The sequence below is a fragment of the Pelophylax lessonae genome, assembly GCF_965119305.1.
Source record: "Pelophylax lessonae genome assembly, chromosome: 1".
NCBI lineage: Eukaryota > Metazoa > Chordata > Amphibia > Anura > Ranidae > Pelophylax > Pelophylax lessonae.
This window is the reverse complement of record NC_138768.1, coordinates 484,011,009-484,034,292: the sequence shown is the minus strand read 5'-3', so window position 1 is coordinate 484,034,292 and position 23,284 is coordinate 484,011,009. Positions and strand designations below refer to the sequence as shown.

Below are 23,284 nucleotides of genomic sequence, written 5' to 3'. Positions count from 1 at the left end.
GTTGTTCCAATAATACAATTTTTGTTTTGGTCAAAGATTGTTTTTAGAGCTGCTGTGAGGTCCAAGGCCCTAGAATATTTTAAAATTTTCTGATATTTCTATTTTTTTCAGGCCCTGTAGAATAAATTGGTACCAACTGCAATTTGTCACATATTTGTGTAACTTTTTTTTTTTTAATTGTTACATATAGTTACATAGTAGGTGAGGTTGAATAAAGACAATAGTCCATCCAGTTCAACCTGTATAGGTGTGTGTGGCTGTAATCATCTCACATAGCCCTTAATGTCCTGATCCTTGAGATCTAAGTCTAAAGCTTCGGCCGCCGAACGATCGGCCGATTGTCGGCTTGTTAGTATGATGCTTCCGACAGCGCACATTCGGCCGAAAAGAATCTGTCTTGCAAGCATTAAAATTTTTGTATGCCGACACCAGAGCGGCCGATTGTTCGCCAGTCAGTACAGAATTCGGCCGACAGACAGCAGATTTGCAAGACTGGGCATGCTCAGAAAAGGAAAAACACAGGGAAAGTTAACCATTACATGACATCACTTCTGCAGTCTGCTGTAGTCGGCGGACAAAATTCTTGTGCAGTCTTTTGCACTTTTCAACAGACACCGACAGCCCTGGACAAAAGACGGCCGATCGTTCGGCCAACGATCGGTACGTGTGTACGGGGCTTAAGAGTCTTTTGAAAGCCACCATACTACCCGCAGAAACCACCTCTTGTGGTAGACAATTCCACAATCTTGTAGCCCTAACAGTAAAGAACCCTCCTCGTTGCCTGAGGTTAAAACGCTTCTCCTCTAATCGCATTGTATGTCCTCGAGTCCTCATGCAATTCCTTCGAATGAACAGCTTTTTTTCTAAGCTGAGATCCCCATTAAGATATTTATAAATTGCTATCATGTCCCCCCTCAGACGTCTCTTCTCCAGGGAGAATAAATCGAGCGATTGCAGCCTATCTTCATAGTTAAGGTCCTCCAACCCCCTAATCAGTTTAGTTGCCCTTCTCTGGACTCTCTCCAGCTCCAACACATCCCTCCTGAGGACTGGCGACCAGAACTGGACAGAATACTCCAGATGTGGTCGGACCAGAGTTTTATAAAGTGGAAGGATTATAGTCTTATCTCTGGAATACATCTCTTTATACATACTAATAATCTGCTGGCTTTAGCAGCTGCAGCTTGACATTGCATGCTGTTGCCTAATCTATCATCAACCAAGACTCCCAGATCTTTCTCCATTTTTGATTCCCCCAAGGGTTCCCCTCCTAACGAGTATTGTGTTTTTATGTTTTTAGTCCCCAAGTGCAAAACCTTACACTTCTCCACGTTAAACCTCATTTGCCATGTCGTTGCCCACTCCCTTATTTTGTCCAGGTCATTCTGTAGGATATTTGCTTCATGCTGTGCAGTTATTGCCCTGGCCAATTTTGTCATCTGCAAAAACTGATAACGAACTACTGATCCCGTTCTCAATGCTGTTTATGAATAAATTGAACAAGGTTGGTCGCAGGACCTGGGGCACCCCGCTTACTACCTCAGACCAGTCTGAGTATGCGCTGTTTATTACCACCCTTTGGACACAGCCTTTTAGCCAGTTCCGTATCTAAGAGCAAACCCTGCTGACGATACCTGCAGACCTTATTTTATAAATTAAGCGCTTGTGGGGAACTGTATCAAATGCCTTAGCGAAATCCAAGTACACCACATCCACTGGTCTGCCCCTATCTAGCTCACAGCTCACCTCCTCGTAGAATGCTAAGAGTTTGGTTTGACAAGAACGCCCATTTGTAAACCTGTGCTGATTACTGCTGATGATGTTGTCTTTGGCATACTCTACGATATAGTCCCTTATCATCCCCTCCAGAAGTTTACATATTATTGATGTCAAACTGACAGGCCTATAATTTCCCAGGGTATGCCTCTTGCCCTTTTTGAATATCGGAATCATGTTAGCCTTCCTCCAATCCCCTGGTACATCTCCTGTTCTAATACTGTCAGCAAAGATATGGAACAGTGGTCTAGATATAACCTTACTGAGTTCCTTGAGTACTCTCGGATGTACGCCATCTGGGCCTGGTGATTTGTCTGTGTTAAGTTTATCCAGCCTTTCCCTGATTTCACCCTCTGTTAGTCATAGTGGCAAGTCGTGTGTATTACTACTAACCATACAGTCATGGTCAGTGTACCCCTCCTTTCCTGTGTAAAGACTGACGAGAGAAAAAAGCATTCAGCACGGTTGCTTTTTCAGTGTCCTCTGTAACCATCCTCCCATCATCGTTAATTATGTGTGCAATATGCTCTGCCCTAGTTTTTTGCTGTTGATATATTTAAAGAATTTCTTTGGGTTTTTTTTTTTACCATCCTCTATTTGTCTCTCAAAGTTGATTTTAGCCATCTTGATTTCTTGTTTACTTTTCTTATTTGCCTCCTTGTATTGCTCGAAAGCCGATACTGTGCCCTCTGATTTATATTTCCTGAAGGCCAATTTTTTTCCCCTGATAAGTTTTTTACCGCTACGGTTTAACCAGCCAGGTTTGGCTTTATCTCTTCTAAATTTATTTCCCATAGGAATGCACTGCAAGATGCATTTGCTTAAAGCATTCCCATTTTTTCCTCTGTGGTCAGTGATCCCAGGGTTTGGTCCCAGTTTACCCTTTCCATCAATGAGTACAATTTTGGAAAGTTTGCCCTTCTGAAATTTAGGGTTTTCATGTTCCCCACTTGCCTTGTTATATTGTTATTTATACTAAATGTGATCATCCTGTGATCGTAGAGCCCAGGTTGTCCTTGACTCCTACCTCCAAGATTATGTCTGGGTCATTAGTGATCAATAGATCCAGGACTGCGTTTTCTCTGGTAGGGGAATCCACCAACTGTGACATGTAGTTGTCCTGTAAGGTTTCCGTGAATAAACGGGCCTTCTGTGAGTGCGTAATCCCCTCATCCCAGTCAATGTCGGGATAATTGAAGTCCCCCAATATGATGACTGATCCCAATCTTGCCACTTTACCCATTAGTGCTAAAATTCCAGCTCTACCTCCTCCCCTTGGTTAGGTGGCCTATAGCAAACCCCCACAACTACTTTTCCCTTTTCTCCTTCCCTATGGTGTTCAACCCACACAGATTCTAAATCCATGCTCATCCCATCCGTAATGTCACAACTTTCTATCACCTTTATATTGTTCTTGACATAGAGACATACCCCTCCCCCTCTTTTTTCCTACACTGTCCTTCCGGTACACCGAATACCCTTGGATATTGGCCAGCCAGTCATGTGAGGGGTCGAACCAAGTCTGTTATTCCCACAAGGTCTATGTCATCCTCATGTACTAACATTTCCAATTCATCCATTTTATTTGCTAGGCTCCTGGCATTAGCATATACCCCTCTTAGTTTTACGGAAGTTAAACGTGATTGGCGGTTATGTTTATTCCTGTTTGTTCTTAGGTTCTCCCGCACAGACCTGCCAATTGACGTTGTGGACCTACTGTCGCTGCTGACCCTACAACTGCCTTCAGTCCTTTGCTCCCTCCTGACTGATTCTACTTCTGAGCCCTCCCCCCTGTCTCCTAGTTTAAAAGCCCCTCCAACTTGGTGGCCATCTTTCTCCCCAAAAGAGCTGTACCGTCCCCATTAAGGTGCAGCCCATCCTTACTAAGAGCCGATGGCCGACTGAGAAGTCAGCCCAGTTCTCCAGGAACCCAAACCCCTCCTTCCTACACCAGTTCCTCAGCCACTTGTTAAGTTCCCTAATCTCCTTCTGCCTCTCTTGTGTGGCTCTATGTACAGGCAGTATTTCAGAAAAAAACACCTTGGAGGTCCTTTTCCTCAATCTATTCCTCAATCTATTACCTAAGTCCCTGAAATCGTTCTTTAGGATCCTCCACCTACCTTTTACTTTGTCATTGGTGCCCACATGCACCATGACCGCTGGGTCATCCCCAGCCCCGCACAATAATCTGTCTGCCAGATCTGCGATGTGCCGAACGCGGGTGCCCGGTAAACATACTGTTCGGTTATCGAGATCTTTTTTACAGATTGCCCTCTGTCCTCTTGATGATTGAGTCCCCAACTACCACAACCTGTCTAACCTTTCCTGAGTTACGGCCCCCTTCTTCCTGGAGCCGCCCCTCCCCTGGCAGCTGGGGGAGGGTTCATGCTCCAGCACTGCCACCCCTGAGCTGATATCCCTCTCAACCTGCAACTCGGCAAATATGTTTTCTCAGGACAGCAAATTCCCCCCAGCTTTGGTGGGGGTCCCAGTTCTCCTGTGACCCCTCTGAGACCGGATTTGGCCGCTGTACTTGCGACCTTGGTGTCAAATATGGAAATGCTGATGGCTGAACGTGCTGCTAATAAGAGGCCCAGATTGTCTCTCTCCTCTGATTCAGATGGTGATTTGGCTGCTGCTGCGAGTGTGCCCTTTTCAGGGTCTCGCTCATCCTTGGACCCGCTGGGGTCTGAGGGGGGAGGCAGAGGTGGAAGGGGTTGATACCTCCTCCCCGGGGTCGCCTGAAGAGCGGGCGACCATGGATGAATTAATTGTTTCTGTTAAGGAAACGCTACATTTGGAGGATGAGCCCTGTCCTCCGGGCGTTGTCCTCATTTGGGACGCATAGGACCCGCAAGTCGGCGCAGGTTTTTCCCTGCCCCGCTGAGTTTCATTACGCTGTTAATGAAATGTGGCGCACGTTAAAACGTCCATTCCTGGTGCCTAGTCGGTTCAAATTGCTTTATCCCTTTGCACCGGCTACGGAATCACGATGGTGTGTGCCTCCACAGGTGGATCACACTGTGGCCGTGTTAAACAAGGCTACCTTGGTTCCTTCTGAGGATACCCTGGTTTTCTGGGATCCCACGGACCGGCGGTTGGAGTCTCTAGTCCGCCATTCCTATACGGTGGCGGGCTCGTTGCTCAGACCCTTTTTCGCGTCCGTTTGGAGGCTCAGGCGGTGGCTGATTGGACAAAGGTGCTTATGAGCAACCTCGTGTCTGATGATGTTCCGCCTGCCCGGCTGGAAATGGTGGATCACATCCACCAAGGGATCATGTATCTGTGTGATGCGACCTTAAATGAGGCCCCTTTAGTGGCACGCCTCTCTAGTGTCTCTGTACTTAACCGGCGATTGATATGGTTGAAGAGCTGGTCGGCTGACCAGTCCTCGCGGAAAACAGTTGCTGATTTTCCCTATGCTGGCGAGGCGTTGGATACCCTGGTGAAAGGCGTCACGGGGGGCAAGAGCACTATGCTGCCCCAGAACCCGAAGAACAAGTCCTTTCGAGGCAAGCAGGGTTCTGCGCCTAGATCCACCCAGGGGTCCTTTCGTGCCTTTCGAAACCAATCCCAAGGGCAAGCCCTTCAAGGCCCAGGGCAGTCAGAAGAAGCCCTTGGCTGGTAAGCAGAAGTCAGGCAATGCCGGCTCGGCGGGCAGTCCGCCTCTGCCTGAAGGGGCGCCCTCACCCATTTCAGGGGTGGGGGGACGTTTGCATGGTTTCCTCCAACCTTGGCTGCTCCGGATTTCGGACAGGTGGGTTCTGGAAATCATTCGAACGGGGTACTAAATCGAATTCCTTTCCCGGCCGGCAGACAGATTCTTTCCCTCAAATCTTCATTTGCCTCCGGGGCGTCTGCTGGACCTGCACCAAGCGGTACAGGACCTACTTGCTCAGGGGGTGATTGTCCCGGTGCCTCATCCGGACAGGTTTCGGGGGTTTTATTCAAATCTGTTCACTGTGCCCAGAAAGGAGGGCTAAGTGCATCCTATTCCGGACCTGAAAGCGCTGTGCGTGCGTGTTCGGAAGTTCCGTATGGAGTCTCTCCGTTCGGTGGTGGCCTCCTTGAGTCCGGGGGAATTCCTGGCCTTGATAGATCTAAAAGATGCGTACCTGCACATCCCCATTTTCGAGGGTCATCAGCGGTACCTTCGGTTTGCTATCGCAGAGGACCACTATCAGTTTGTGGCGTTACCTTTCGGTCTCACTTCGGCTCCCAGGGTATTTACCAAGGTGCTGGCGCCGGTTCTGAGCCTGTTAAGGGCACAGGGAATTGCGGTCATGGGGTAACTGGACGATCTCCTTCTGCGATCGTCAGCCAGGACCTACTGCGCGATCTTCCACCACGGTACAGACGCTCCAGGAGTTCAGATGGACCATCAACGTTCAGATATCGACGTCTCCATCGATTAGTCTTCCCTATCTGGGAATGATTATGGACTCTGCTCAGGCAAAGGTGTTTTTGCCGGAGGACAAGCTCCGGACTTTGCAGAACGAGATCAGGTCTCTCAGGGACAATCCGTCCTCGTCACTCAGGACCTGTATGCGGGGCCTGGGGATGATGGTATCGGCCTTCCAGGCGGTACCCTTTGCTCAGTTTCACACGTGGGCTCTCCAGGCGGAGATCCTGGCCAGGTGGGACAGACTACCTCAGTCTCTGGATCTGAGTGTCTCCTTGAGTCGTTAGACCAGATTGGCTCTTCTGTGGTGGCTGCAGTCCCCGTCGGTGGCGGAAGGCAAGTCCTTCCGTCCGTTGGTGTGGACGGTGATTACCACGGATGCCAGCCTGTCGGGCTGGGGTGGAGTCCTGGGCAACCTGTCTGCCCAGGGCACTTGGTCGGAGGAGGAGTCCTCCCTCCCGATAAATGTGCTGGAATTGCGAGCGATAAAACTGTCTCTTCCAGTGGTCGGACCGTCTTCGGGGCCGTCCTGTCCGGGTACAGACGGACAATGCTACCCCGGTGGCTTGCATCAACCACCAAGGGGGCACCAGGAGGGCCCGGAAGGTGACCGACATTCTGTCTTGGGCCGAGACTCATGTCCCGGCAATCTCAGCAGTTCACATTCCGGGTGTGGAGAATTGGCAGGCCGACTCTGAGCCGCCAGACCCTGGACCAGGGGGAATGGTCCCTGCACCCGAAGGTCTTCCAAATGCTGTGTGCGAAGTGGGGATCCCCAGACGTGGATCTGTTCGCGTCTCGGCTAGACCACAAGGTGTAAAGATTCGTGGCAAGAACACGCGATCCGTGGGCGGACGCCTTGGATGCGTTGGTGGCCCCTTGGCATCAGTATCGCCTGATGTATGCCTTTCCTCCGATTCAGTTGTTGTCCAGGTTCCTTCGCAGGTTAGCCTCGGAACCGCACTTGGTTATTCTGGTGGCGCCGGACTGGCCGCGCCGGTCCTTGTACGCCGAAGTTGTTAACCTGGCAGTGGCGCCTGCTTGGCGGCTGCCAATGCGGTAAGATCTACTTTCTCGGGGACCGATCTTCCATCCTGCTGCTTTACAGTCGCTGGCTTTAACGGCCTGGCTGTTGAGACCCAGGTCCTGAGACACGGGGGTCTCTCCCCAGAGGTCATTCCTACTCTAATCAAGGCTAGGAAGACCTCATCTGGAAAAATCTATTACCGTACCTGGAAAGCCTATTTCACCTGGTGTGAGACCAGGGGGTTCTCACCTCGCTCGTACTCGGTGTCGAGTGTTGGCTTTTCTCCAGACTGGTGTGGACCAGCGCCTGGCGCTGGCCACGATTAAGGGCCAGGTTTCTGCACTGGCTATTCCTTTCCCAACGCCCTGTGGCGTCTCATTCCTTGATTCGCACCTTTAGTCAAGGTGTGCGACATTTGGCTCCTCCCCGGAGGGAGCCTTTGCCTCCATGGGACTTGAACATAGTAATGTCCGCGTTGCAGCGTTCTCCCTTTGAAAACATCCGGGAGATATCGTTGCCTCTACTGTCTAAGAAGGTTGCTTTTTTAGTGGCGATCACTTCGGCTTGCAGAGTGTCGGAGTTGGCGGCGTTGTCTTGCCGCTCTCCTTCCCTTGTGATTCACAAGGATAATTTGGTCTTGCGACCTCATTCGTCTTTTCTTCCTATGGTCTCGGAGTTTCACCTTAATGAGGACATTGTCCTGCCTTCGCTGTGTGCGAAGTCTAAGCATCCTAAGGAGGTTGCATTGCATTCCTTTAATGTTGTCAGGGCGATCAGGGTTTACCTGTCGTCCACTGAATCCTTTCGGAAAACAGATTCCCTTTTTGTCCTTCCTGAGGGACCTCGGAAGGACATGGCTGCGTATGCAGCAACCATTGCCAAACGGTTCAGACAGACCATTGAACAGGCCTATGCTTTGAAGGAACGGGTTCCGCCCTTCCATGTTAAGGCGCACTCTACCAGATCTTTGAGTGCGTCCTGGGCCTACTGGCATCGAGCCTCGGTGGCCCAGATGTGCAAGGCTGCGACTTGGTCGTCGGTGCACACCTTTTCCAAATTCTATAAGGTGGATGTTCTGGCATCAGCTGATGCCTCCTTTGGCGGCAAAGTTCTCAGTGCGGCAGTGCCATAAGGGACCCTTGGGTTTTTTTTTTTTTTTTTGTGGGTCCCTGACTGTTGGGGTTGTTTATCCCCTGGGTTATTTGCTTTCCTGGGCTGTTGCTCCTGTTGAGCATTGTTTTCTGTTGCCCAGAAGGTTCTCTTACTGTGCGTGTAAGGTTCCTTTCTCTGATGTTGGTACTGCGTTTCCTTTTCTACATTTGCGTCTCCCACCCCTCATGTCTACACTGCTTTGGGACATCCCAATAGTGATGGCTTGGCGGTGACTGTCGGACGTAAGAGAAAACTGAATTTTTGTAAAATCTTACTTGTAAAATTCCTTTCTCTGAGTCCTCCGACAGTCGCCGCCCCTGCCCCTCTTTTGGGGTTTTTTCTTGTACACTTACTGCTATGCTACTAACTGAGTTGGGAGTGATCACTGCAGGGGGGTATTGACCAGTGGGACAGCCCCCATGGGTGTGTCTATGCAAATGCTTTTGTTCTTTTGACTAAGTCTTATGCCTAACTACTCCTCCGGAGCGGAAGTCAATACCCAATAGTGATGACTTAGAGGTGGCGGCGACTGTCGGAGGACTCAGAGAAAGGAATTTTACAGGTAAGATTTTACAAAAATTCAATTTTTTTTTGGCTTCCATAGATATCAAGGAGGCATACCTCCATGTACCAATTTTTCAGGCTCCCTCAGAGGTTCTGCGTTTTGCAGTAGGGCAGTCCCATTTTCAGTTATAGTTTACTTAAAGGATCTGCTGATCAAGAATCTGTCAGGACAAGGTCTAAAACAGGATGTTCTCGGACCGCCCAGTTCTAAGAAGATCTGGGTTGGATTGTGAACTTAGAAAAATCAGCCTTGAAGCCTGTCCTGATTCTGGAAGTTTGGGGTTAAATTTTCAATAATGCTCAGGCAAAGGTTTTTCCTGCCATCAAAAAAAGTGCTGGCCCTGAAGGGTCTGGTGCGGTTGGTAAGAAGGAAAAAGTTTCCCTCTATATGACTGTGCACGAGACTGCTAGGCAAGATGGTGTCCTCATTCGGAGCAATCCCTTATGCGCTATTCCAATTCAAACTGTTCCATTACAATATTTTGTCCGCTTGCAACAAAAAGTTCAAAGCTCTGGGTTCCCCATTGTTTCTTTCCCCAATGGTAACACAGGATCTAGCCTGGTGGCTGGTTCTCAGCATCCTAAGCGAGGGGAAATCTTTTCTGCCTTTTGACCTGGAAGTTAGTAACCACAGACGCCAGCCTTGTCGGCTGGGGAGCAGTCCTGGAGATATCCAGGGAAGGTGGTCTCGGGTAGAAAAGGTTTACATATCAACACCTTGGAAGTCCGAGCAGGCCGTTTTGCGCTGGTTTCTTGGACGACCAGTCTGCCGGGGTGTACTGTCAGGATTCAGTCCGACAATGTGACTGGTGGCTTATATCAACCATCAGGTGGTCACCAGGAGCCAAATGTTTCAGAAAGAGGTGAAAGAATGGTTGCTTCGAGCCTGCTTTATGGTCGCTGAATTGGCGGCTTGGTTATTGAAACCAGAATTTTGAAAGATTGGGGATTTCGGGCTTGGTTTTGGCTACATTGATGACAGAAAACACGTCTCGAGGAGAATCTATTAGAGTTTGGAAATCCTATATCTCTTGGTCTGAATCCAATAAATGGCATCCTTGTAAGTAGGTCATTGTCATTGGTAGAATTCTTGCTTTTATTCAGGTAGGGGGTGCTCTTAAAATTGTCAATAGGGACCATTAAAGGTCAAGTCTCAGCCTTCCCGTTTTTTTTTTTTTTTTCCAGAGACCTTTAACGACGCACACTTTGGTGCGGACATTTATGCAAGGTGTGATTTGCATGCTTCCGCCGGTTAAGCCACCCCTGTGCCCTTGGGATCTGAATCTTGTACTCTCTGCGCTGCAGAGGCAGCCCTTTTGAACCTATCAGGCAGATTCCCTTGGTATTATTGGTAAGGAAATTGGTCTTTTTGGTTACTATAACCTCAGCCAGGAGGGTCTTGGTGTTACCGGCTCTTTCCTGTGGAGCCATTTTTGATGCTTCATTAGGATAAAATGTTCTTTCGGCCTAATCCATCCTTTTTGCATAAAGTAGTATCACGATTTCACCTAAACCAGGATATAGTTCTGCCTAACTTTTTTCCAAATCCTCAGACTCCAGAGGAAAGATTGTTGCATTCACTAGATGTGGTTTGTGCAGTTCAAGTCTATTTGAAGTCATGTGCACTAATCTGTAGTACTGATGCTTTTTTTGTATTGCCAGAAGGGCCTAGTTTCGAAAGGTCAAGCGTCAACTACTTCCACTATCTCTAGGTGGATTCATTAAGTCATTTTTCAAGCTTATGGCTTAAAGGGTAAGATTCCACTTTTTAAGTTAAAAGCGCATTCTACCATTAGGGTGAGTGCGTCTTGGGCAGTGCATTATCAAGTATCTGTGGCTCAGATTTGCAAAGCTACTGCTTGGTCTTCAGTTCATACATTCACAAGGTTTTATCAAGTGGATGTTAGAGCTCGAGAAGGGGCTCAGTTTAGTATTGGCGTGTTGCAAGCAGCACTAAAAGTTCCTAGTGTTATTTGCCCAGGGGCACTTATGTGATTCTGTGTCCCCCTCCTCTCAAGGGCATAGCTTTAGGACATCCCAGATAGTCATTGTTTTTTATGTACGCTAAAGAAAATAGGGTTTTTCCTACAGCTTACCTGTAAAATCCTTTTCTTGGAGTACATCAGGGGACACAGAGGTCCCTCCCCTCTTTTTCTGGGATCGTCATCGCTTGCTTCAAAAACTGAGGTTCTGACTGTATGGGAGGGGTTATATGAGAGGAACTTCCTGTCTATTGGTTGCCAGTGTCCATTCACCTAAAAGGTAGTGTATAACCCAGAAAGTCATTATTACCTGCTCTGTGTCCCGTGATGTACTCAAAGGAAAGGATTTTACTGCTAAGCCGTAGGAAAAATCCTATTTTCTCGGCTCACAAGCCTCCTTTTCGTCCAGCTGGCTCGCAGAACAAGGGATCAAGATCCGCCCGTCCCTTTGCGTGAGGCTCCAAGAGACCCTGGGTTGGTAAGTCAAAAGCGGGTTCCGCTGGCCCCGCAGACCATCCCTCCTCTGCCTGAAGGGGTGCCCCCACTTGTATCTGGGGTGGGCGTCTTTATTTCTTTCTGGACCCGTGGACCTCGCTCATTTAAGACAAATGGGTCCACAAGTTGATTCAGTAAGGGTACAAGATCGAGTTTCGGTCTTTGCCTCCGGCAAGGTTCTTCCCTTCCAACTTGCGCCTGTCGCCGGATTGGCTGCAAGGTCTTTATTGGGTGGTGCAGGATCTGTTATCACGGAGTGATTGTGCTTGTTCCAGAGTCAGACCGGTTTCAGGGATTTTAGTCCGGTCGGTTTACTGTTCCCAGGAAGGAAGGCAAGGTCCCATCCGATCTTGGTGCTGGAAAGAGGGAATGCCGCTCAGGTGTGATAGTCAAACCTGGTGCTGGTCAGATCCGCCATCCGGAAATGTGCAAATAGGAAGTGTAGGACTGCACTCAGGATAGATGAAAGCAATAAAGTTCTTTCTCTATCGCTCATTGACAGACGTAGTCCTCGGTGATACAGCACCTTCGGGTTATGTTGCCTCCACAGGAGCAGGACTAGACAGGAAATTAAAATGCTCTGGCCACACCCTAGGGGCAGTCCCAGAGGGTATATCCTCTCTCTCTCTGCCTCAGCAAATCAGTTATTTTCTGTCTAGTTAGGAGTAAGGACCTAGATACCTTGCTGGGATCTTCGGTCCTGGCAAGATTTTTTTCTTAAAAAGATTTTTTAGACAGCTTTTTTTCTCCAGTGTTCCTGTGAGATCTTCAAGCAAGAAAGCTGAACTGGGCGATGGGCTGGATGTTGAGATCCGGTGGTCACCCCAGTTCAGCCTACGAGCGCGTGCAGGCCATAGCTCCGCGCTGGGTCGGCCGCGACATAGTCCCACTGGAGGGACTGACCCCGCGAGTTAAACGTCTCGCTGAAACGCCAAAGACCATGAGTCACGGCGTCCGTATTGGTCGACAGCCCTCCCGCCCCGGTGGAGAGGGGTACTGTCAGGAGTTGGTGCCCGCCTGGTTCCGGTATGGTGAGTAGTATGTTCCCCCTTTTCCCCCTGACGGGTCTTGTGGTGAACGCGGGCCCCTCTCTGTATGGTAAGATAGAGTCCCCCTCTATCCTATAACATGGCACAGATCCCCCTACTTTGAGTGTGATTTTATGTGCAAAAAGCCAGGAGGCTTGGTTTGGGAGCTAACAATCTAATTGTATACATGTTTAAAAGATTGTAATCAGTGGCAGTCTGGGAATCTTACTGTGATAAGAATAAGGTACCTACCAGTCAGAAGCCACGGACCTGTAGACTGCCTTCCTAGTCAAATCTCCAGCTAAAGCAGGCCTTCCGAAGGCCATGAGGTCCGCCAGGGCCGGTACCGCCAACCACGCCAAAAATCCCCATGCAGAGATAGTGTTGTGTGCCCTGCAGCACACCGCTATTCGGTACAGGCCGCCGCCATTTTTTTTTGCTGGATTGCACGAGCCGCCATTTTGGCGTAGCCTCGTGTCTCCAGCATGGGGGCGGCCATGTTTGAGGTGATCCAAACACCTCGTGGAGCTAGGGGAGGCGCCGGAAGGCGTGCAGAGAGGCGGAGCCGCCTCCTTTCTTCCTGGGCAGCCAGCCAGCCAAAAGACTTCCTGTTTGTCAAGACAGCGCTGTAACCTGTTGCAGTTAAACTCTGAGCATCAAGTGGTGAGCCTGGGGGTCTCTCTCTCTCTCTCTCTCTCTCTCGATCGATAGGGATCCCTAGCAGGTAACACTAATGGGCTTTTGTGGCGCTGGGGCTCTGTGAAAAAAAAAAAAAAAAAAAGTTTTTTATTTTTGAATTATATTATCCGGGAAGTTACTGGAATAATCATGGACCCTGCCACACAAATTCCCCCACCTGTTTCCCTCGAGGGGGCCACGGGACCCGCCGGTGCACAGAGTGTAGAGGCATTTACAGCAATTTTGGAGTCGATGGTGGCTCGGGTGGAGGCGGCCTGTCAGGGACGAGGGTCAAGGAAGCGACCCCCGCCTACCCCTATATTATCTGACACCTCTGACTCAGATTCAGAGATGGTCACTGCAGTTGCAGGTCCCTCTGCAAGGGCTGTTACCTCAGGTAAAGCTCCCTCAGACAGTGAGGAGGACGTTTCTTCTCCCGCTATAATTCAGGAAGAAGCATTGGTGGACGCACTAGTTGTGGCAGTGCAGGAAACCTTAAAACTTGAGGTTTTACCGGCAGAAGCAACTGATACAGAGATTCCTTTTGGTACTAACAAGCCCATCAAAACGGTGAAGGTTTTTCCTGTACCCAAGAGTTTTGGTAATAAGATTAAAGGAGAATGGGAGCATTCTAAACGTACCTTTACTATTTCCAGGCGTATTGCTAGACGCTATCCGTTTGAGGAATCCATCATTAAGAAATGGACGGTACCACCAGTGGTGGATCCACCTATTTCCAGGCTGAATAAAGCCACGGTTATCCCAGTGGAGGACACTTCGTCCTTTAAGGATCCGGTGGATCGAAAGATGGAAGCAGAGTCCCGCGCCATCTTCTCTCTGATAGGGTCAGCATTTAGACCAGTAATTGTTATTGGTCTAGTTTCCCAGACACTTACGGAATGGGCGAGATTGGTACGCCAAGACCTTAGGGGAAAAGATATTCCCCAGGAAACATCTGATTTGATGGAACAGATTATACAAGGGCTACAGTTTATCTGTGACGCAGCCTTGGACACTACTCCCCTATTAGGGCATGCATCTATGTCAGCGGTAATCCTCAGACGTGTGCTGTGGTTAAAATGCTGGTCAGCTGACCTAGGTTCCAAAAAGACCTTGACGAATCTCCCCTTTCAGGGGAATCGTCTATTTGGGGCCACCCTAGATGAAATCATTAAGGATGCCACTGGGGGCAAGAGCACTTTTTTGCCACAGGCTGCTAAAGCTAAGGGACCTCGCAACAAGCGAGGACCTTTCTTTACCGCCCATAAAGGGTTCGCACGCCCGGCTGGAACAAGCGGGAAAGGCAAGACTCCTCCAGGAGGGTTCAAGAAAGGCTGGTCGGACAAACAGAGGACCAACTCAGCCAAACCCGAAGCAAAGGAGTACACAGCCTGAAGGTGCGCCCCCACCCGATTTGAGGGTGGGGGGACGTTTTCACCGGTATTCAGGACATTAGATCGAGCATCAACTACTACTACCGGTGCGATTCTTCCCTTCCAACATTTAAGTACTACAGGGAGCGGTAGTCATCGTTCCCTGAATAGATCTTTTCCTTTACCTTTTCCTAAGATTAGTCTCAATTCCCCACAGGAATCGGATCTGGTTGACCAGACAGGCCAAGAAGCCTCTAGCCGGGTGACTTTGGTCCCTGAGGTTCAACCAGAAAAGATCACCCTTCCTGATAGCAATCAGGTATCTGATAAATGTGTGGGAACAGAAAACAACCAGACTTTCTCGGATGGTCGGGGCCAGATAGCTCTAGGGACGCCTGGTTCAGATCCAGTCAGCACCAGTGGTCCTAGAAATTCTAGGCTGGCCTCGTCAAGCCGGCCTGGCCGACTTGGACAGGCTAGTCGCAGACGTTCCGTGGGAACTTCGTCTCAGGGAGTGTCTGTGGTCTCAAGGACCAATTTACCATCGTGCTTTACAGTCGCTGGTTTTAATGGCCTGGCCATTGAGACCCAAGTACTGAAGGACAGAGGTTTGTCAGCTTCAGTCATTCCTACCCTTATTAAAGCAAGGAAAGCGACTTCCAGAAAGGTCTATTATCACACATGGAAGACTTATATTGCGTGGTGCGAATCTTTAGGATTTCCTCCACGTACCTATTCGGTGACTCGAATATTGGCTTTTTTGCAACAAGGGGTTGAGCAGAAGCTAGCCTTGAGCACCATCAAGGGTCAAGTTTCAGCATTAGCAATCTTCTTTCAGAAACCTTTAGCTACCAAGTCCTTGGTGCGGAATTTCATCCAGGGGGTGCGGCACCTGGCTCCACCAGTCCGCGCGCCCTTACCGCCCTGGGATCTTAATTTAGTTTTGTCGGTTCTACAGAAACCTCCCTTTGAAAACATCAGGGAGATTCCCTTGTTTACTTTATCCCAGAAGGTGGCCTTCTTGGTGGCTATCACTTCTGCTCGCAGGGTGTCAGAACTGGCTGCATTATCATGCCAGTCCCCATACCTAGTGATTCATAGGGATAAGGTAGTACTTCATCCTAAGCCATCCTTTCTTCCTAAGGTGGTTTCAGATTTTCATCTGAATGAAGATATTGTACTACCTTCCTTGTGTCCTCAGCCCAAGCATCTACGGGAACATGCGTTGCATTCCTTGGATGTGGTTCGGGCAATCAGAGTATACCTGAAAGCTACGGAATCATTCCGTAAGACGGATTCACTTTTTGTGATCACGGATGGCCCCAGAAAGGGTTTGCCTGCATCTGCCGCGACCATTGCCAAATGGATTAGACAGACGGTGGTACAGGCTTATTCTATTAAGGGTCAGAGTCCTCCGTTCCCTGTTAGGGCGCACTCCACTCGAGCGCTCAGTACTTCCTGGGCCTTTCGCCATCAGGCGTCAGTGGTCCAGGTATGTAAGGCGGCCACCTGGTCGTCGGTACATACCTTTACAAAATTCTATAAAATTGATGTGACAGGATCGGCGGATGCCTCATTTGGCCGCAAGGTTTTGCAGGCCGCAATTTGAGGAGACCGGTGGTCTACCTCGAGAGTTTTTTTCTGTTTGAAAAATTTCTTTTTTGTTGAGTCTCATCATTAAGGATGAGCATTGTAAACTTCTAGTTGGCACCGGTTGGGCCTTCTAGATTGGGATTTGATTTCCATTTTCCCACCCCTCATTTGTGATACTGCTCTGGGTCGTCCCGAAGGTGCTGTATCACCGAGGACTACGTCTGTCAATGAGCGATAGAGAAAAATGGATTTTTGTAAAATCTTACCGTAAAATCCTTTTCTCTTAGCTCATTGACAGACGTGGTCCCCGCCCCTCTGTTTTTGGAGTTGGGTTGGGTTAAAATCTCTAAAGACTGCTTTTTGACATAACTGATTTGCTGAGGCAGAGAGAGAGAGGATATACCCTCTGGGACTGCCCCTAGGGTGTGGCCAGAGCATTTTAATTTCCTGTCTAGTCCTGCTCCTGTGGAGGCAACATAACCCGAAGGTGCTGTATCACCGAGGACTACGTCTGTCAATGAGCTAAGAGAAAAGGATTTTACGGTAAGATTTTACAAAAATCCATTTTTATTCCTCAAAAATTGGTAGACAGTGTAAAAGAACAGACGTGTCCAAAGGGTTGACGCGTTTCACGGCACGAACCGCCGCTTACTCATAACCACATTGAAGGATGGCGGAAATCGGCTGATATTAATAGGTGGACAAACAATAGTTGATTGGTGTGATTGCTCACAGGTTTGTATCATTTGATTAGTGAATCCTACAAGAGGAGCCGATTAATCCGCGATCCAACAGCTGGGACAATCAATACACACATAGAAACTTCACTAAGAAGAATGGAAACAAGTCTTAAAATGACACGCACATTCGAATCAAAAAACGAGTGTGTGTGTGCAAATAAAATCATATAGTAGCACAAAATGGAGTTGCATGACGGCAGAGTGTGGAATAAGGAAATAATATAATATAATATATTATAACACAATGTATTATAAATATGGGACCACCAAAATACTAAGTGAAAAAACATTTCTGTGTAGTAAAAAGAGACCGCACAAAGCATGTATATAATAGAGAAAAGAGTCTCTCCAATCGTATGTGTGAAAGTTTGTGCATATAATATGTATTTGTTGAATTTACTGAAGTATAAGCAAACAGTGAAAGAATTTTCATCAAATGAAGTGAAACAAAAAATAAAAAATAAACATTAATGAAATAATGTGGTGTGATCATGAATGAACATGAATTAAGTGAAAAAAAAAAAAAAATATATATATATATATTATATATATATATATATATATATATATATATATATATATATATATATATATGAAGAATGAACATATAAATATGAATAATGTGATAAAGTGAATTATGGGAATATATAATAGAGTATAAATACGATTACCCTTAAAAGTGTAAAAATTAATATACCCATATACATATCAGTGTCAAAAAGTAGACATATGTATAGATACACCAGGCACTGAATGTGATGTAGATGTGTATTTTGGGGTCAACTGGAAAAATAGTTAAAGGACCAATGTAATCCAAAGAACACACACATGCCGATATATGCATACTCCATAAGCGCAATGTGTCTTATCTCCTCGGGAGTCGGCCCCAAATCCAGATTGATCGGAAATAAATCCAGAAAATTTAAGAAAAAGATAGATCATTACCGAGGACTGAAGGTATTCATAGTTAATGATAGACTAAACCAAGAGTATGTGGGAACACGTTCAAAGATTGTATTGTACAGAATTTGCATTAATGTGGTATACTTATGTAAACCTTAATAGTTAAAACCTGAACATGACCATATACTCTCAAATTGGTAAGACTAACTGAGGCTAGGTATTGTCCCTGCCTAAATGTAAATAGTATATACTGTAATAATATATGTAAACTAAGTCCACGGGATTGTAAGGATGTGGGACCGGCAATCCAAGACGAGAAAAGGAAGAAAGAGGAAACCCTCTTAAATATAGTCATAAACTAACAGTATAATTATAAGCAACAAAGAATGGTACAGTGGATATCGCACCAAACATAGAATACATTTTTTACGGTGCAAGTATTCCATGGAACCAATAAACGGGCAAGAAGCAAGGCTCAAAAACAAGCTACAGAACATGTATTTGCTCATATATTGATGCATGCTGAATGACATCGGAGACAAAAGAAAGAAAAAGAGAAATATGACTGCGGAAAAGAGGGGGGGGGGGGGAAGACGTGGATCTTAAATGAGCATGATAGAATTCATAAAAATCATAATCATCATAATTCATAATCGACAAAACCATGACCTATTTAATATTTGATATTGTAGTATGGTCCAAGAGGGAGGGGGATCTCACTCATAAAAATGAGTGACGTCCCACTCCCAATTAAGGCCATGGGGCATGCGAGTATGAAGCCTAAAGATCCACAGAACCTCCCTTTTACAGAGCAATCTGAAAACATCTCCACCTCTGGTGGGCTTGGTAATATGGTCTATAATTTGGACTTGTACCAGAGATGTGTCACCTCCGTGTGCACTATTAAAGTGTCTCGCTATGTTAGTGGATTTTAGAGTACGTATATCACTAAGGTGCTCTCTAAATCGGTCCTTTAATTTGCGGGTAGTTCTACCCACATATTGGATGGCGCACGCTTTGCATGTGATCAGATAAATCAAATATTTTGTGTTACAGCTGAAAAAATCTTTTATATTGTATGTTTTATTGTCATAAGTAGAAACAAATTTGTCCTTAAGGATGATGTGGGGGCAAGTAATGCAGTCTGTCATACCACACTTGAAATTGCCCTTACAGTATAGCCAAGTTCTTGATGTGGTTGATTTTTTGGAGGTATATAAACTAGGTGATAGAGAGTTACCCAAAGTGGTAGCTCTTTTAGCTACTATATTCACCCCATCATCAAGAATGTTTGCACAGATGTCATCTGTGTTAGAGTTGGTAAATGTTTTTGGATGATCTTTTTTATTTTATTAAATTCTAAACTGTAAGGCAAGGACAGTGTGACCGAAGAAGGCAACTTGGTGGAATTTTTGGTAATAGTGTTGCTACTATGTTTGTATCTTTTTTATGTCTATTTTTGATGGTGTTTTTGATACTCATATCTTGGATGTTATCAGGAGCCCTATATTGCTCCGTGTTAGACATATCGCACGAAGCTCCCGGTGATAGGAGATCCGTACCATTTTTATTTAAGGCTATAAGATAGTCTCTGTCTAACATCCATCTGGGGTACCCTCTTTCAAGAAAACGATGATACAGTGAAGAAGCCTGTGAGTTGAAATCAGATAAATTGCTGCATATCCTCCGCAACCTAAGGAATTGCCCAATGGGTATGCCTTTTATTGTATGTACAGGGTGGCTAGACCCCGCATGCAACAAACTATTGCCTGATAGTGGTTTCCTATAAAGGTTTGATGTGACCTTGTTGCCCATATGGCCCAAAGCAACATCCGAAAATTCGATTTGGTCTATACTTTTTGTACCTGTAAATTTTAAATTAAATGAATTGCAATTCAAATAAGACAAAAAGTTGTCCAAATCCACATCACAATGACAGACAAAGATCAGATCGTCAATATAACGGTAGAATAGAGCGATCTGATCTCTGTATGGGTTGCTACCTCCAAAGATGTGGGGTCTCTCCCACCAACCCATATAGATGTTGGCGAGAGAGGGGGAAAATATGGCCCCCATCGCTGCCCCACATCTTTGGAGGTAGAAACTGCCATCAAAGGAGAAAAAATTGTGTTAAAAGAAATTGTAACACTTCCAAGATGTAAGACTGTAAATCGATGTTAAGGTTAGTGTGCTGTTTGAGTGGTATCTACAGCTAGTATGGCCAAGTCATGAGGTATCGAGGAATATAAACTGGATACATCACATGTAATCCAGGTAAATTCCTCTGACCATGTGAATGTATCCATAATGTTGAGGAGGTGTTTAGTGTCCCTTAAATAACTTGGAAGCTGTAGTACTAGATCCTGCAATTGACCATCCAACCATTCCCCAAGTCTCTCACAAAGAGACCCGATCCCAGAGACAATGGGTCTCCCCAGAACGGGGTCCAGGCCCTTGTGGACCTTGGGGAGATGGTGGAATATGGGTGTAATGGGATAGTCTGGGATAAGTTTCTCAGCTTCTTTTATAGAAAAAGCACCAAGGGTTAAGCCCTTATTTACTAAAGTGTAAAGTTCTGCTTTATATCTATTAGTAGGGTCGCTTTTTAAAGGCTGATAAGTGCAGGAATCGTTAAGCTGTCTAAGGGCTTCATTTTTATAGGCTTCACTATCAAGTACGACTATTGCGCCTCCCTTGTCTGCGTTTCTAATCGTAATAGATATATCATCTTTTAATGATTTTAATGAAGCTCTTTCTTGAGTGGTCAAATTGTCAAGGGACCTGGATATGGAGGATGATGTATCGGTGGCTAATTTAAAAATATCTCTCTCCACTAGTTTTTGAAAAAGGTCCATATTGGGTGATCGTGATTGGATAGGGTAAAAACTGGAAAAAGCGGAGAGGGGGATTCTTTTAACACCACCTTCACTATGTTCAGGTAAAGGGATTGCATTCTCCATAGCCAGGTCTTCCAATTCCACAACAGCACATGACTCGCGAAAGGTAAGTGCAGAGTTGTCCGGACTAGGGTGTATGGTTAAATCGGGATCATCAGACGATGTATCCACTGCATTGTAAAAATGTTGATTCATTAAGGGTACAAGATCGAGTTTCGGTCTTTGCCTCCGGCAAGGTTCTTCCCTTCCAACTTGTGCCTGTCGCCGGATTGGCTGCAAGGTCTTTATTGGGTGGTGTAGGATCTGTTATCACGGAGTGATTGTGCTTGTTACAGAGTCAGACCGGTTTCAGGGATTTTATTCCGGTCGGTTTACTGTTCCCAGGAAGGAAGGCAAGGTCCCATCCGATCTTGGACCTGAAGGCTCTGAACTGCTTTGTGCGGGTTCAGACATTTCAGGCGGAGTGTATTCGCACGGTAGTGGCATTCCTTCATCAAGGGGATTTTCTAAACTCTATCGTTATCAAGGATGCTTACCTTTATTTCCCAATATATGTCAGGCATCCGTGTTTCCTTCGCTTTGCTGTGGGAGAGGAGCATTATCAATTTGTGGCTTTACCTTTTGGTCTCGCTTCAGCTCCTCAGGTGTTCACAAAAGCATTGGCCCCAGCGTTGGCCTTGCTCAGGCTGAAGGGGTTTGCGATACTGGGGTACCTCGACAACCTTTTTCTACAGGCAGAGTCTTTGTCGGCTCTAGAGGTCGATCTGGATATTTGTGTGCAAACTCTGCAGGAGTTCGGCTGGATGCTCAATTTTCAGAAATCGGCTCTGACTCCATCCACCAAACTGGACTACCTGGATTTGACTCTAGATTCAGCCTCAGCCCAAGTATGTCTTCTAGAGGCAAAACTGCTGAAGTTGCAGGAGGCGATTCGGCTCCTGTTGTTCAACCGTCGGTCATCTCTCAGGACTTGCATGCAAATGCTGGGTTTGATGGTCTCTACCTGTTTGAAGATGTTCCGTTTGCTCAGTTTTATACCAGGCCTTGGCAGAAAGATTCTGGCCAAGTGGGACAAGAATTCTCAATCATTGGACAACCTGGTTTCAGTTGAGTCGGGATGTGAAGGGATCTCTGATTTGGTGGCTCCGTTCCCCTGCGTTTTAGCAAGGGAAGTCCTTTCTTCCCTTGTATTGGACAGTGATTTCCATGGATGCCTATGTGTCCGGGTGGGGTGGTGTTCTGGGCACAGACTCCACTCAAGGTGTTTGGACTTGGGAGGGGTCCAGTCTGCCGATCAACATCTTGGAGATTCGGGCAATCAGGCTTTGTGTGTCCCAGTGGACGGATCGTCTGCAGGGGTGTGCCCGGTAGGGGTTCAATCGGACAATGCCACGGCTGTGGCATATCAATCATCAAGGAGGCACAAGAAGTGCCCTAGTGACCTGGGAAGTAGCTGGCATTCTAAGTTGGGCAGAATGATAGGTTCCAGCTTGTTAAAACCACACGAGGTATTGCCGCTATCGCCAGAGCGAGAGCAATAATTAAAAAAAAAAAAAAAAAAGCTACTCTAAAATGGTAACCGTTAAAAATTTTGAAAGCGTCGCCTATGGAGATTTTTTTTGACCGTAGCTTGTCGCCATTCCGCAGGTGTGCGCAATTTTAAACCGTAACATGTTGGGTATCTATTTACTCTGCGTGACCTCATCTTTCACAATATAAAAATAAATGGGCTAACTTTACGTTTAAGCTTTGAAATTTATTTTTTCCCCCAAAAAATGGCATTTGCAAGACCGCTGCGCAAATACCGCGTGACAAAAAATATTGCAACGACCGCCATTTTATTCTCCAGAGACTTTGCTATATAAATATATAATGTTTGAGGGTTCAAAGTAATTTTCTAGCAAAAAATACAGATTTTAACCTGTAAGCAACTTGTCAGAAATGGGCTCGGTCCAGAAGTGGTTAAAGCAGAACCTGACGCTTGAGTTTTGTGGCAGAGTTTCCCTTTAACCTTTATAATCATAGCCGACATTTCCTCTGGATGAGGGTCTTGTACAAATATTAGCAGGGAACTCCGTACTTTACTTTGGCAATAGATGTTAGGCTCCATTCATACCTAGGGATTTTGAATTGTGGGCAGAATTGGCATGATGCTGCCCTCATTTCCAAATTGCATGGCAAAATGCAGAACACATATTTGAGTGCCATTCATTAAGTAAACATGATGCGCTTTTAGATGACAAAAACATGCAGCAATTATGAAAAAGTTAATGAAGCTCGTTGCAAGCGCACATAGGTCAGCCCATTCAAGTGAATGGGCTGCACTGCGAGACACATGGAAACTTGTATGGAACATGCTAAAATTGTGAGCGGAGCGTTACTGATACACGAACTGCAAGATGCAAGGAATCACTCCCATACTAGAATCATTGCAGTCTTGGGGCTTGTTTACATTAGTGGATGGTGCAGTAAAATCTTGTGGTTGTGCTGCGTTTTTACCTTCCTCCAACCACTTCCCTTTAGCTGAAGAGGGAGGGACTGGGGTGTGCACAGGAATCTGCTGCAATACTCTGCTTCATAGCTGTAGTGGGCACTATACTTCCTGTTGTGCTCGTTGGCACTACCTTCTGCTGAGCACAACCCATTCTAATGAATAGAGCCATGCTGCAACCGC

The 23,284-nt window shown here is 46.6% G+C and overlaps 1 protein-coding gene across 2 annotated transcripts in view; it reads left to right on the top strand.

Annotated features, from left to right (window-relative positions):
- Nucleotides 1–23,284, top strand: part of POLR2B (RNA polymerase II subunit B) — an 837,536-nt gene that overhangs the window by 234,408 nt on the left and 579,844 nt on the right. The window lies entirely within an intron of this gene.